The following is a 15,509-nucleotide window of genomic DNA, read 5'->3' as shown; positions in this document are numbered from 1 at the left end:
CAGAGTTATAGAGCCAACTACAAGTCCATGGGCTAGTCCAGTTGTTCTAGTACCAAAGGCAGGATCCAAGGAGTTGAGATTCGGTGTGGACTATAGAGCTGTAAATGCAGTCACTAAGACTGATGCCCATCCTTTGCCAAGGACAGATGAACTGATGGATAGACTTGGTTCAGCCAAGTACCTCAGTACATTTGATCTAACCTCAGGCTATTGGCAAAAGGCAATGACAGACCATGCCAAGGAGAAAACTGCCTTTTCCACCCCAGCAGGCATCTACCAGTTTAAGGTTATGCCCTTTGGACTAAAGAATGCACCTGCTACATTTCAAAGGATGGTTAATCAAGTTCTGAATGGGATGGAGGTCTACTGTATGGCATACGTGGATGACATTGCAGTGTTCAGCCCTTCATGGAAAGAACATATTGATCACCTGGGATATGTTTTGCAGGCTCTTGAGCAGGCCCATCTGACCATAAAGGCAAGCAAATGTCAAATTGGTCAGACTAAAGTGGTCTACCTTGGTCATGAGGTAGGAGGAGGTTACATAAGGCCATTGCCCAGCAAAGTACAAGCTGTGAACAACTGGGCCAACCCTACTACTCAAACCCAAGTGAGAGCTTTCCTAGGTCTCACTGGGTACTACAGGAATTTCATAGAGAACTATGGGTCCGTAGCTTCTCCCTTGAATGTGATCTCCTCTCCAAAATTCCATAAAAAGGTTAAATGGAATCAGGAGTGCAATCAAGACTTTAAAAACCTGAAGGAAGCCCTTTGTTAAGCTCCAGTCCTAAGTGCTCCTGATTATCACCAACCCTTCATTGTGCAGACAGATGCCTCCAATATAGGTATAAGTGCAGTCCTTAGTCAACTGGATGAGGTAGGTAGGGAGCATCAGTAGGAAATCGAAGGAACCAGAAACAAGGGGGGCAACCATAGAGCGTGAATGTTTTGCCATTGTGTGGTCTCTGAAGAGATTTGTGATTCAGACGGACCACCAACCCTTGAGATGGTTAATGCAAATGAAAGGGGAGAACCCAAAACTTCTAAAATGGTCAGTCTGCCTGCAAGGGTTTGATTTCACCATTGAGCACAGAGCAGGATGTCACCACCAAAATGCTGATGGTCTCTCTGGGATGTTCTTAACCGACTAGTGCATTAAATCCTCCTGTCCCTTAGTCTGGCAGGCGGGGGGCGAATGTTAGGGAGAATTCTCATAAATGGCTAATTTCCCTTACCCAATGAGTCCCTCAGCAGCTTTGCTTGATTTCTAGGATTAATTTTTTTCACCTGGTAAGAGTGTGAGCCTTTTTCCCACTCTTATGTGTGTTTTGCTGTGTGTGTTTTTACCATTTGTGTGATCTTGGGCTCTGGAGCTTCAACTACTCCATGAGCATAATTTGTATGTGTGTTACACAGCACCTTCAGTGCAGTGATACAGGGTTGTCTTTTAGACTTCCCACTGACTCCATTTTTCTGGGACTGACTACTGTCTCCCAGAAACATGTAAAGTTGCCATTAACTTTATGATGTCTCTTTAAATAACAGAACCATCACAAACCATCTTACATGGATTATTGGAAAGGGTTAATTCCTATCATTTCTCTGTTCTTCTTGGAGCACTGTTTTGCTCCCTTTACATCAAGACTTGGCTGGTGGCAGTGGTAACTACCCTAATTTGTCTACCGTGGTCATCTTATATAACTATGGTATTGTTTTAGGCTATTATATTAGCTGCGAACATAAACCCGCTTGACCAAATACATTTTATTTTGGCTCTGGCTGGGTTTATTCACCATTTCTTTTTGTTAAAGGCTTTCTCGTGTTTCTCTCTGCGCGTCAAACCGGGGTGGATTCCTTTGTTCACCGTCTTTTCGCGTGCTTCTGCACTGAAGCCCTCCTTAAGGCGCCTGAAAGTCTGGGTAGGCAGGATGTGAGGGAGGGGTCTTAGGACCCCGCCATGGGTTCCCTTGGTAACCCAAGTGGCACTCCTGTTTGATTGGCTGGGTGACTTTTCTTGCCAGGACAGCCACCCTGCTGTGTGTTTGGCAGCCAGGCTGTATGAATGGGGGAAAGCTGCATAAAAAGCAAGTCTCTGTTACTGGAAAGGCAGAGTCGCCACTGGAACAAAAGAACCAATGAGGAGCTGATGGAAGAGGACCCCTACAACGAGTGAACCATCCAGTGAACCCCTGCTGCAGGTCTGAATCTTCAGAATCCAACGACAGAGAAGATCCTCCAGGAAACTTCCCTTGAGCTGGTGGGACCAACCAGTTTGCCCAAACTGCAAGTCAGGACCCCTCCTCTCGTCGAATTCGCTGTACAGAGCTACAGTGGGCCGGATAGCATGGAAGTTCGGACCCTGCTTGGGCTTTAAGGAGTGCACCTTTTATTCGTTGCTTTGCTCTGCTGCTGGTTTCTTCCCTGGGTAGTGCAGGACCCTCCAGTCTTCCTACTTCTTGTCAGTCGACAGTCGCTTCATTAACTGTGAGCCTGCAGGAACTACCAGGAACAGCCGCCTCAGCTACAGCTTCCTCTCCGTTTTAAGGTACTGTGCAAATCCGGTTGTTCGTTTTGTTCAGCCGCGGTGAAAGTGTTTGAAATCTTTCTCCAATCCGAGGGCTTGTCTTTCTCTTCTCTTTAAACTAACTTTTCTACCAAATAACCTCGTCCTAAATCTGGGGCACAAACTTTACTGCAAACTACCCTGAACTGTGTGATTTTGAGGAAAAGAGTTTTGTCCTATTGACTTTGGCCGTAAGCCTTTTCTACCTGATTCTATCGATGTAGGTACTCTTGCTCTATTGCCCTCAGTACTTACCTGTTGGTATGGTTCAATTTCTATTAACTTTGTCTTTCCCTCCCTTTTAAATTGCTGGAGTGCCAGTTTGCTCCCACTTCATTTTGTGAGCTTAACTTGTCTGGAATTTAAGGGAAGTAGTGTGGTGTATTAAGAGTGTGATTTTTAAACTGCTTATAATAGTGTAATGTTATACAACTGAAGAGTAAAATAAATGTATATTCTTTTACTTGAAAACCTTGAGTCATTGTTTGCCTGAATCATAGTAATTGCTGTCCTTTGTGTAACTATTTGATACTGCTCACTTACTCTTGAGATAAGTCTGGCTGCTCAGCCATCGCTACCTCTTTACTGTGTAGTACAGGCTTGTACCAAAGGTGAATTTGTACTGTCGCTTGTAGTCTTAATTATGTGTGGTGTTCCCAAAGGGTACTGCATATAATTTTGCCTAACAGTTATCCAGTGACTCAAGACACAGCTGCAAGTGTATTCCCTGTAGTGTCCAACATATGAATGAAGTGGTCATCGGCCACCTCGGGATCAGGATGCAATGCAGGAAAAGGATGTCCTTCTTCAAATGAAACTCAGAGCAAAGTTTGGAAATAATCAGACCTATTCTGAGGATCACTATCCCAGGCATGAAATGCAGATAGGGTTCTGGTATCATGAAAGCTCCAATTTACTAATATACCAACCAGAGGTCATGGCCACCAGGATCAGTGTCTTCCAAATAATGAACTGGATCCAAACTGGATCCAGAAATGCTTTGATAGCTGCCAATTGGCAACTGAAAGCGTAAGGTCCAGCTTGAATGTATCTGAGATAGATTTCAGGATCTGCCACTTATTCTCAGAAGGAAAGAAGAGAAGCACTTTTTGCTACCATTAGGTAGAGAATGAAGTACAGTTACATTTGTAGGGGCTTAAATCAGATTAATGTCTTGATTTTTGCTGGTCTTTGGCAATTTACAAGGAAGATCTTTTAATTCACCTTTAAGGGTATGACTGCCAAAGGAGGGAGACTTGGAGATTTCAATGGACAGGTGTCAGGAAAGGAAGAAGGCGATGGATATGGCAGGGGAAATGTGCACAAAATACACAGTAAACAACCTTGAATATAACAACGTGCATTCAATACCCAAGACTCGTGTATACCACTATAAGAAAAGGAATGTAGGGTAAGCACTTAGAACCTCCTTATGACTGAAAGGAAAGTCGGCAAACTCCTTACCCACTATGCTATTACAGATACTGACAGCGCTAAGCCCACGTAGAGGGCAAGCAGGGACAGAATCTGTAAGCTGACACTCTAGACGGTACTGGATAAGGAATTTGGAAACAGTACTCACAAGGACCGGAATGACCACATGAATGCCAGTGCTCACGAAGACCGGAAAGACCACTTGGATGTCCGTATACACGAGGACCGGAAAGACCACTCAAAAGTCAGTACTAACCCACAACCCTGTAAATCAAACAAGAACCCAGAAGGCAGTAAAGGCAAAGAGTGAGGATGACTAAATACCTAAACCCAAGTCAAGAGGCAAGAAGGAATAGTACAGTGTGGAAAACAAAAGATAATCACACAGGAGCTAGTTACAACAGCTTCCCACACCTAATAATAAAATAGGAAATAAATGTAAAAGTGTAAAGGAAAACATGGCATGGATCCCAATAGAAGGCAAGGATCAGGAGCAGTGAAAACGATTTCAAAAGGGAAACTTTCCCACCCATCCAAGGTGAAAAGTCAGGAAACTAAACCTGTAAAGGAAAGATTAATGCAACAAGTCTTTCAGTAGCAAAGGGCAATTTCTAGGAAACAGTGAACACAGGCAATTGGGCTACAACAAAAGGAAAGCTCAGAGAAAGGCTGCCTGCAGACAGAGAAAGGGAGAAAGGGATTTCCAAAAGGCAGAAATCAATTAGGCATACAAATACGAATTCCAGGACAAGGAACAAGAAACACTAACTAGAACTGGGCACAAAAACTAGGAACCAGGAACAAGGGACCAGTCACGACAGGAACGCTGCAACAATGACCAGCGCGGGACTGAAGCAAACTGAGGCTTTTAAAGCTGCTTAACAAGCACACCCCTCAGGTGTGTCGCCTGCTGCACCTGCAGCCACAGGTGTTGCCTATCCTCCACCCAGCCTTGTCCTGCAAGGGAGGAGGTGAGGCAGTGAGCCAGGCATTCTGGGAAGCATAGTCATTTGATTAAAGTAGCAGTAGCATGCTGGCTGCCAAAAACCTGGAATGGATCCGGAAGGGAAGTAATTTGGGAAATAAGGTTTTAGCGCTCCCAATTCATCAGGACACTGTAGCATAAGGTTCGGAGGAAATGTCCAGTAGGGAAGAAACCCCAAAACATGCCCCCAAGTGGCGGGAACGGGAGCGAAGGGAGCGAGCCGTGACACTATACCCCCTCCCACGGCCGACTCCAGGCGGCCGTTACTCGCACAAAACATCTTTTTTCCATGACAGGAGCGCTTTGACTTCAGAAGTGGCACAGACGGAAACGATGACCCACGGGCAGAAGCAGAAGGACTGGAATGAATAGAATCAGGCCGCAGTCTATAAGAGCCATAGGCGGGTTTTCGGTGAGGAAGAGACTCATGGGTCGAAGAAAAGCATGAAGGACTTGCAGGACCCGAAGCAGAGTTGGAAGGTCCAGGAAGCTTAGTCACTGGAAGAGGATATGCATACATCTTTGAGGAGAGAGGCAGGCTGGTGCTACATGCCTTAGACAACGGTAGAAGTTCTGTTAGCCTCACTGCCGAGAGTGGACACACAGGAGGTGAGGAAACAGCAGGTTTCAGGAAATGTTTATGTGCGGAAGAGGAAGGTAGCGGCTGAGGTAGAGGTTCGGATACTCTGTCATCCATCTGGGTAAAGGTTTGTGGTTGAAAGTGACAAAGATTCGCCTGCATAAGTTCCATGCCTTGGAGGTCTGGAGATCCAATGGGTTGTACGAGGCTGGCACTCCCGTTGACAGTCATGTAGCCAGTCAAGTAGCCACCTTGTTGCACGTGGGATACAACCGCAGGAACGTTTGGCATACTGATAGGAGTGTTAGACACAGTACTCGGAACATCAGGCATACTAGCAGCGGGAGCAAAAACAGGCACATCTTGAACTGCAGCAGACATTCCCCTCCTTTGGCTACTAGCACCCAACTGGCGATGCAGCTGGAGGGCCGTGCCCGTCCCTTCCCTCAGGCTCATGTGGGATCCGGCAACAAAAAGGTTGTCAAGCGGTTGATCCAAACCGGACTCCAACCGCGGACCGTCCAGCCCACTATCCTGGTCGGCTACTCGTTCGGTGACTGGGCCGTGGCGGATGGCATCCGTTTCTCTCTCGTAATACTCCAGGCAAGTCCAGCGGCCTCGCATGTAAGGCCCCCCCGAGTCGTGAGCCGGCTTGATGTTTCTGAAGAGAGAGCTGGCAGAAGTCTCAGGCTCAGATGTTGCATATTCGGGAGGCGCTGATGCTACAGTCAAGTAGTTGGGAGAATTGTTTTGTGTACAAGGCAGACAATCTGGTGATTCCCCTGAAGCATAAGAAGGGCAAGATGGACGTTTATCAGTAAATGGTTGGGATTCAGGAGGAATCTCTGGAGCAGAAGAATATGCAGCAGGATCTGACAGTGTAGACAGGTACACCTCCGATATTGGCAGCGAGGCTGAGCAGGATACAGGTCTCTTATGAACTGAAGCCAAACTAGCAGGAGGCTCTGGGACCGAAGACATGCACTTAGAATGTACTACCGGAGGCTCCATGGCTGAAGGATAATCTGCTGGATGAGTCACTGTAGCCGAAGACAGACATGCCAGAGGAAATTCTGAGGCTGAGGGCATGCAAGCTGGTGCCGTCTTGTTAGCTGAAGACAAACTTGTCAAGGTCTTTGGCTCTGACTGCGTACATGGTGAAGGCTCTTGAGTGACTGGCAGACATAGCACTTTCTTATTGATCGAAGATACGTGTGCCAACGATGACTGCAGAGCTGTGGACAGGATTATTGAATAGTCAATGGTAGTAGGAGGACAGTCTGAAGTCCCAGAAGTCGACAGACACACTTGTGGTTCAGGAATGGAAAGCCCCTTTAAGGCAGTTGACCCCTTGGCACCAGTAACCAAAGTCTGAGCTGTACCCCTGCCGTCCCTCTCCTTAGTGGATGACACAGAGTCTCTTCCTTTGTAGAAGTCAAAATCAACCAGAGGAATCACCATAGTAAAGTCTCTGTTAATCAGGATTTCGTCAATTGACCATTCCTCTGTCTTAGCTTCTGAAAGTGGCTGATTAACAATTAACAGTTCAGGGTTCGCCTGCCGGGTTTTTGGTTCAGTAATCTGTGGAATGAGTCCATCAAAACATGAATTCTGCACTGTCTTTGACTGCTCGTAGTGACCGAAATTGGCAGAAGGAAGAGCGAACACAGAGGTAGCATCGTTTTCCACATCAGCTTGAATGTCTACTTCAGTCTCAGCAGCTAGATCAAGGGCAGAACCTAAGCCTACAGTTGTGACTGATTCTGTGTATGCCACCATTGTGGATTGTGTTTGGAAATCAGAAGCATGTATGTGTTCAAGCTCAGAGTTATGACAAACTGCTACACAGGAAGCCTCAGGTAAAGGAGTGGCTTGTGAATCTTCAGCTAACAGCAATTCCTGACAAACGGTAGGACAGTTGTCAGAACCTGTGCCCTGAATAAGCGCTGTGCTTGAAAAAAGACTTTCACTCCCAATAGATCTTACATATTGACAAGTATCATGATTTACAAAAGTCTCCGCACTCAGGGACTGAACAGTATTCACTTCATCAATGGATAAAGTTGGAGGTGTATTCAGAAAAGACTGTAACATCTTATTCTCCTCTTTTAAGGAAATGTATTCTTGTTTTAACTCCTCCAATTCTGCTTTTAGCATGTCCCGCATTAACTGTACATCCCTATCAGTAGGCACAGGGGAAGGCATGGTGGCATCAGGGCTGGATCCTGCCCTAGCCATCTGGAAGTGCAGTGATTGTATATTGTCATCTACTGCTTGCAGGTCTTGTGATCTATACTCTCTCTTACTGACGTGGTCTGTGTTTCTTTTAAGCAGACTATTGGCATCAGACCCCTTGACATTAGAGACCACAGTAAGAACCTTTGCAGAGGAGTAAGCTGTAGACTGAGGGCAGAAAACAGAAGATATGCAAGAAACCCCTCCATTCTTCATGCTTGAATCATGAAACTGTTCAATCTGAGGTAAAGCACAACCGGAGTTATGGGGTTCAATAACAGAGGTGCTTGCGTTTATAAATTCTAGCAGTGTGTTGTTTTCCACCGCTAAGGCTTGTGCGGACATAGACTCTGGATCAAAATTAAAGACAGAGCTAGGATCAGGCAATGTAGGATGGGCCACCCAGTGGGTAAAATACTCCGCACGTAAATACCCATTTGTGTCAAGGAGTTCATTTAAGTCAGGAGCAGAGATTCGATTTTCACGGGTAATTGTAAGGGAAGCTTTCTGTATAAGTTTGTTAGAGGCCTTGCTGCCTTTCCTTCGTGATCTGGCCATGTTCAAACGGGAACAACGGCTGGTCATTCTGTCAGGAAAGGAAGAAGGCGATGGATATGGCAGGGGAAATGTGCACAAAATACACAGTAAACAACCTTGAATATAACAACGTGCATTCAATACCCAAGACTCGTGTATACCACTATAAGAAAAGGAATGTAGGGTAAGCACTTAGAACCTCCTTATGACTGAAAGGAAAGTCGGCAAACTCCTTACCCACTATGCTATTACAGATACTGACAGCGCTAAGCCCACGTAGAGGGCAAGCAGGGACAGAATCTGTAAACTGACACTCTAGACGGTACTGGATAAGGAATTTGGAAACAGTACTCACAAGGACCGGAATGACCACATGAATGCCAGTACTCACGAAGACCGGAAAGACCACTTGGATGTCCGTATACACGAAGACCGGAAAGACCACTCAAAAGTCAGTACTAACCCACAACCCTGTAAATCAAACAAGAACCCAGAAGGCAGTAAAGGCAAAGAGTGAGGATAACTAAATACCTAAACCCAAGTCAAGAGGCAAGAAGGAATAGTACAGTGTGGAAAACAAAAGATAATCACACAGGAGCTAGTTACAACAGCTTCCCACACCTAATAATAAAATAGGAAATAAATGTAAAAGTGTAAAGGAAAACATGGCATGGATCCCAATAGAAGGCAAGGATCAGGAGCAGTGAAAACGATTTCAAAAGGGAAACTTTCCCACCCATCCAAGGTGAAAAGGCAGGAAACTAAACCTGTAAAGGAAAGATTAATGCAACAAGTCTTTCAGTAGCAAAGGGCAATTTCTAGGAAACAGTGAACACAGGCAATTGGGCTACAACAAAAGGAAAGCTCAGAGAAAGGCTGCCTGCAGACAGAGAAAGGGAGAAAGGGATTTCCAAAAGGCAGAAATCAATTAGGCATACAAATACGAATTCCAGGACAAGGAACAAGAAACACTAACTAGAACTGGGCACAAAAACTAGGAACCAGGAACAAGGGACCAGTCACGACAGGAACGCTGCAACAATGACCAGCGCGGGACTGAAGCAAACTGAGGCTTTTAAAGCTGCTTAACGAGCACACCCCTCAGGCGTGTCGCCTGCTGCACCTGCAGCCACAGGTGTTGCCTATCCTCCACCCAGCCTTGTCCTGCAAGGGAGGAGGTGAGGCAGTGAGCCAGGCATTCTGGGAAGCATAGTCATTTGATTAAAGTAGCAGTAGCATGCTGGCTGCCAAAAACCTGGAATGGATCCGGAAGGGAAGTAATTTGGGAAATAAGGTTTTAGCGCTCCCAATTCATCAGGACACTGTAGCATAAGGTTCGGAGGAAATGTCCAGTAGGGAAGAAACCCCAAAACATGCCCCCAAGTGGCGGGAACGGGAGCGAAGGGAGCGAGCCGTGACAACAGGGAACTGATGGCAGATGAAGGCGTTTGCCTGAGGTCGGAGACAGAAGCAGATGGAACCATGGCTTCATGGTCCTGAACAGAGTCACAAGGATCAATCCGGACTTAGAGGTGATTTTCCTACGGACAAAATGCAGGATCTGGAAAGGCAGGAATGTCAAGAGGAGGTTCAGCCTTGGTTTCGAAAGAGTATCCACCATTCGAACTGTAGGGCTTGGTTCTGAAAGAGTATCCACCAGTTGGATTCTTGGTCTTGGTCCAAAGGAATAGCCACCATTCAGACTGTAGGCCTTAGACATAGTATTTCACAAAATAGTTTAAAAAAGGTTGTGGCTCTCTGTTACTAAAAAGTACATGGTAAGATATATTTTAGGAATTTTATAAAGAAACACTTCATCAGGTGGACACCTTGATTTGATACCCCTAATTATACAGTTCAACCCCACAATTCTGGGGTTATGAAACAAAACATTTTATCAAAACTCACATTTATTTAAATTAATTAATTAAAAGAGAAATCAAAGCAAAGGTGGTCTCCAGTTTTGTGCAGAAGTCACCACAATGATGCACGATCACAGACAATTGGTCTACAAAAACTCAAATGACCGACCTTCACACATCTAATTATTTCTCACACACAGTTTTGAATAACGCTCAACATTCTTATTATATTTCTGCAACTTGTTGGTTAGTATATCAAAATCCTTGCCTTCACTAAAACATCTCCAAATTGCATATAAAGTCATATTTACAAATCAATCAAAAACGTTGCTTTCCTCAATGACACATATACATGCAAGAGTCAAAGAACTTCTCCTGGTCTCTTGCTTTCCTTGTAGACGTGGTTCTTTGAGGTGCTAACCTTTGTGTACAATTTACACTATGCTTACAATAACTTGGATCTGCAGGTTTTGGGTTAAGGAAGTAACATTTTCATTTTAAAATGTGTAGATTGTTTTGACTCACTAACCAAACATGAGAAAATGGTTTTCAGACTGTGTTGCACACATATAAATACTGCTCCATTCAAATCACATATACATCTCACTGTGCAATTTTAGATGGAGATTTGCAGGGATTTACATTTGCACTATTTTTATGGGAAAAGAGATGACTCCTTTAATCTTGCTCTCATTTTCTGATTTAGTTTAAGTAACTACGGCCTTCTCAGAACATGTTATCAAACTTGTCCTCATTAGGCCATGGTATGGGCCCTCCAACCATGGTTTAATGTCGGCTAAATCTTTGATAGCGCTTTGTACACAATTTACTGAAATTATGATTTTTAAAGAGTGGCAACGCGAATGCACAGAAGTGCTACCTATATTATTGCGCACAGAACTCAGAAAGGTACTTTGAGTTGGATTGAATTGCCATCTCACTTACTTTTATGCGAAGTAAGATTGCATTGTTCATTTCCCATTTAAATCAATCTTTTTTGATAACACCTAACCAAACTACCCCCTTTTCGGGAATTAGTAGTAAAACAGTTATAGAGAGCATATATCACTTCTTCTGGGGAAAGCTCATACTCATTTTTGGTTAGTCTTCAGATGCATGAAGCCAGGAGAAATCCTCATGCGTTCCCAGGGGAGTCTCGATCATCAACAAGTTACCAACTGCAGATCCCCTGCTTGACAGAAGTCATACCCTTAAATAGGAACTTTCCATTCGGCAGCCCTTAAGTTGGTGACTCAATCCATCCAAAAGGTACAAGTGGTGTTCTTTCCTGCTGCTCTTCCCAGTGTCAGAATTTCCATGCTAATCCCTATGGTCTTTCCCGCCCAGTTCCTGCCTCTCCCCGCCCAAAACACCTCCTCATGGAAACTCTTTGAGCCTCCTTTACTCAAGCCTTATGATCAAACATTGCACTTTAAGTGCCTGTCAGTGTTCTTTCAAAGCAGTCTTGTGAGAGTTAACGACTTAATTGGCATCGTAAACACACTACTGGTGTCTCTTTCACTCTCCTCCCTAACACCCTACGTTTCCTCTCCTCCTCCCTACCCCTCTCCTCTCACCTCTTACTCCAGCTCTTCCTTACTGTGACGTCCCGAGTGTGCACTGGGCATGCCCGAGCCTCGTTTGGGCCCGCGCATGCGCAATGGAATAAAGTAAGTCTGTGCGGCAGTTGCCGCCGGGTGATGCAACCGGCAACATCGTGTCATGATCTCTGCTTCCAAAAGATCAGGACTTGCCCGACTCCCTTGGAAGCAGACCCATAACCCCGGTTCCGAGTGCCAGCCAGTCCCAATTGGGACCTTTTGGACCCTGTCCTGGCGCCAGTGGCACCAGGCTCATAAAGATGCCCAGTCCCAGCGCTGGAAGCGCCGGGCTCATAATGCTTGGGTGGACTTACCTGCAGCAGACCATGCTACTTACTTACCTGCCAGTTGAGCCCCTGATCCTCTTCTGTTTGGGACTACTTTTCCTGTTGGGTGGGGCAGGAGCCACTCCCTAGGTTCAGAACACTGGAACTCTTCTGGAAAGCAGGAACTTTTTTCTCACCTAGGCGAGGCTGTGGAAGGAGACACCTAAGCACTACAGGAGGCTATTTAAACCACGCCTGATGGATGAATCTTGCTTTGCGTTATTCTGCATTCTCTGCAGCAGAACGCTCATCGTGTCTTCTGCTTCTGATCCTGGGCCTAAGGGAACAAAGGCTTACCATCCTGGAATCCAGTCTTCAGCAGCACCTGTAAAGACAAAGAAAGAACAGGTTAGCACTACGGTCTTCAGTGGCAGCGCATCTCTTACCTGGTCCATCGGCTGTCACCAACGCCTCGCGCTGCATTCTGGCATCTGAAAGACAAAGGCTTACCTACTCTTCGCATGCTCCGGAGGTCTTCGCACTGCATTCCGGCATCTGAAAGACAAAAGCTTACCAGCTCTTCGCACGCTCCGGAGGCCTTCGGCGCTGCATCCCGCATCTGAAAGACAAAAGAAGGTGCGTTTAAAGACATTGGGCAACTTTATTACTCACGTGCCATTACTCCTTCCCACGCCGAATCCAGTGGGTATTCCAGCACCCTTCAGCTTCTCTAAAGCTCCGAACTTGTACCTGCAAAATAAAAGGGACAGTTAGTGCGCATCGTGAAGCAGGCTACAAGCGCTTACTTACGTGCTTCCAGGGGCTTCTATTCCTCACGCGGGTTCGATCCTCAACTCTCATCAGCCCGCCATCCGCCATCGCCGGAACCCTGCAAAACAAGAGATATCATTACAAAAGACTTTTAAGACATTTGAAGTGCCCAGAACTTACCGTTCGTGCAGTTAACGACGGACAGCAGTCCTCTGAGGTCAAGAGGCCTGCACCCTTATCCAGTGAAGAAACTGGTTACGGCACCCTGCCCCGAGGCAGATGGAGAGCTCGGCGTTCACTTACCTAAGGTGAGGGCGTTAACCTTTGGGGTTCTACAGGAGAAGAGAAAGGGAGGAGGAGAGAGGCACCCCAATAACCCCAGTTCATTAATCCCATATTTTCTATCTGCAGACATCTTACTCTTCGAGTCAGACATACAGTGCACAGAGGTCCAGCCCAAAGAGCCAACCGTGTGTTACACATCACCTTTGAAGATACGGCATTCACCCAGTCAAGACGGGCGCCTCTGCGGGAATCAGGTGAGCGTTACAGAACGCAAAGCCGACCGCAAAACTCCCACCCAGGCGCTATGGAAACCTCGGATACCGACCAGCTAGCCCAGTTACTTGGGGAACTAAGAGCAGAAGTGCATGCAGCCCGTCAGGAAACGAATGCTCTAAGAAGGGAACTGATTATTTCCAAAGAGCGAACAGACGATCTCGCTAGACAATTGCTACAGTCACAAGCCGGACAAACTCCGTTACCTGCATCAGGGGCAAATCTTCCTTCAACATCTTCTACAAACCAAGTGCAGATCAACCTACCTGGGAATGTACATCTGGCTCCGCCCGAACGATTTTCTGGTGACCCAAAGAGGTTTGCAGTATTTATTAATCAGTGCCGGTTGCACTTCTTATGCCGGCCAGCAGCCTTTCCAACTGATCAAGCTAAGGTAGCTTTCGTGCTTTCGTACCTTAGTGGCAATGCGGCAGACTGGTCGATCCCTCTAGTTAATCAAGATGATCCGGTTCTCCATGATTTTCAAGCTTTTCAGCTCAGTATGGAAAAACTGTTTGCAAGACATTCACAGGGGCAGGCCTTGGACAATGAGCTCCTTTCATTGCGACAGGGTAATCAAGACCTTTTGGCTTATATTGCGTCTTTCAACAGACTGATAGTGGAAACTCGATGGCCTGAGGACAAAAGGATTACGCTGTTTTATAGAGGTCTACGTGGAGAGCTCAAAGATGTGTTAGCCCAAGTAGTGAATCCCCTGCAAGACTGTTCGGACTATATTGACTTAGTCGTTCAAATTGACCACAGACTGCAGAACAGGAAGGCCGATCGTTCCAAGTTTGATGCTCGAGTATTTTCCAAACCACCAACTCCTACCAAAGGAGTAGACTCCGTGGAACCCATGCAAATAGGGGGCCTGAAAGGACCACTAACACAAAAGGAGCGGAAAAGGAGAAAACAGCTGCAATTATGCCTCTATTGCGGAAACTCGGGGCACTTTCTTCAAGACTGTCCGCTGAAACCAGCCAAGAAGGCAGTAGGAGCTGCAGTTACCAGGGTCACAAACTCTGAGCAGGGAAACGACCTCTCCCGACAAGAATAGAGGTCCACTTGCCGAGCGTTAAAACCAGTTCCGTGACCTCGCATTTCGTGATATCTATGGTCCTCATTAGCCCTGAACACCCGGATCGATTACATGCGATTGAAGCTTACGTCGACAGCGGTGCCATCGGCAATTATGTGGATCATGAAATGGTTTTGAGGATGAATCTGACTCTTTGTCCAAAGGCTGTAAAGGACCTCATTACTACGGTGGATGGTACGGAGATAGCCTCCGGACCAGTAACGCATACCACCCAAGAAGTGACGCTAGTAAGTCAAGATGGACACCATGAGAAGATCGTGTTCGATGTGATCAAGGCCCCTCAGTTCCAGATTATTCTAGGAATTCCTTGGTTAGAGAAGCACAATCCTCAGATCGATTGGCGAGCAAGAACGGTTCAGTTTCCAGAATGTGTCTCTACGTGTCACCCTCGACCTGGTGTTGCACTGGCAGCAATTTCCTCGGAGGCTCCCCAGTTACCTCCTGAATACCTAGAATTCCAAGATGTTTTCCGGAAGGATCAGGATAACTCTCTACCTCCTCATAGGTCTTATGACTGCCAGATAGACCTGATACCTGGATCTACTCCTCCTTGTAGTAGAATGTATGCCCTCACCGAGCCTGAGAATCTTCACCTCCGACAATACCTGGATCAATACCTAGCAAATGGGTTTATTCATCCTTCCAAGTCCCCTGCTTCCTCAGCTTTGTTCTTCGTTCCAAAAAAAGAAGGGGACCTTAGAACTTGTATAGATTATCGCGCCCTGAACCAGATCACCGTTAAGAATAGATATCCGTTACCTTTGATCCCTGAACTCCTGGACCAAGTCAGAAAAGCATGCATATATACAAAGCTGGATCTTAGAGGAGCCTACCACTTGGTACGAGTAAAAGAGGGCGATGAATGGAAGACGGCCTTCCGCACCAAGTATGGGCTATTTGAATATCAGGTCATGCCCTTCGGACTTTGCAATGCCCCGGCCGCCTTTCAATATTTTATGAACGATGTCCTCAGAGAGCTCATAGATGTGTGTGTTGTTGTTTACATTGACGACAT

Source organism: Ambystoma mexicanum, chromosome 4p (genome assembly GCF_040938575.1).
Source record: "Ambystoma mexicanum isolate Mex_15411 chromosome 4p, UKY_AmexF1_1, whole genome shotgun sequence".
NCBI lineage: Eukaryota > Metazoa > Chordata > Amphibia > Caudata > Ambystomatidae > Ambystoma > Ambystoma mexicanum.
The sequence above is the reverse complement of the archived record's forward strand: the minus strand, read 5'-3'. Positions refer to the sequence as shown.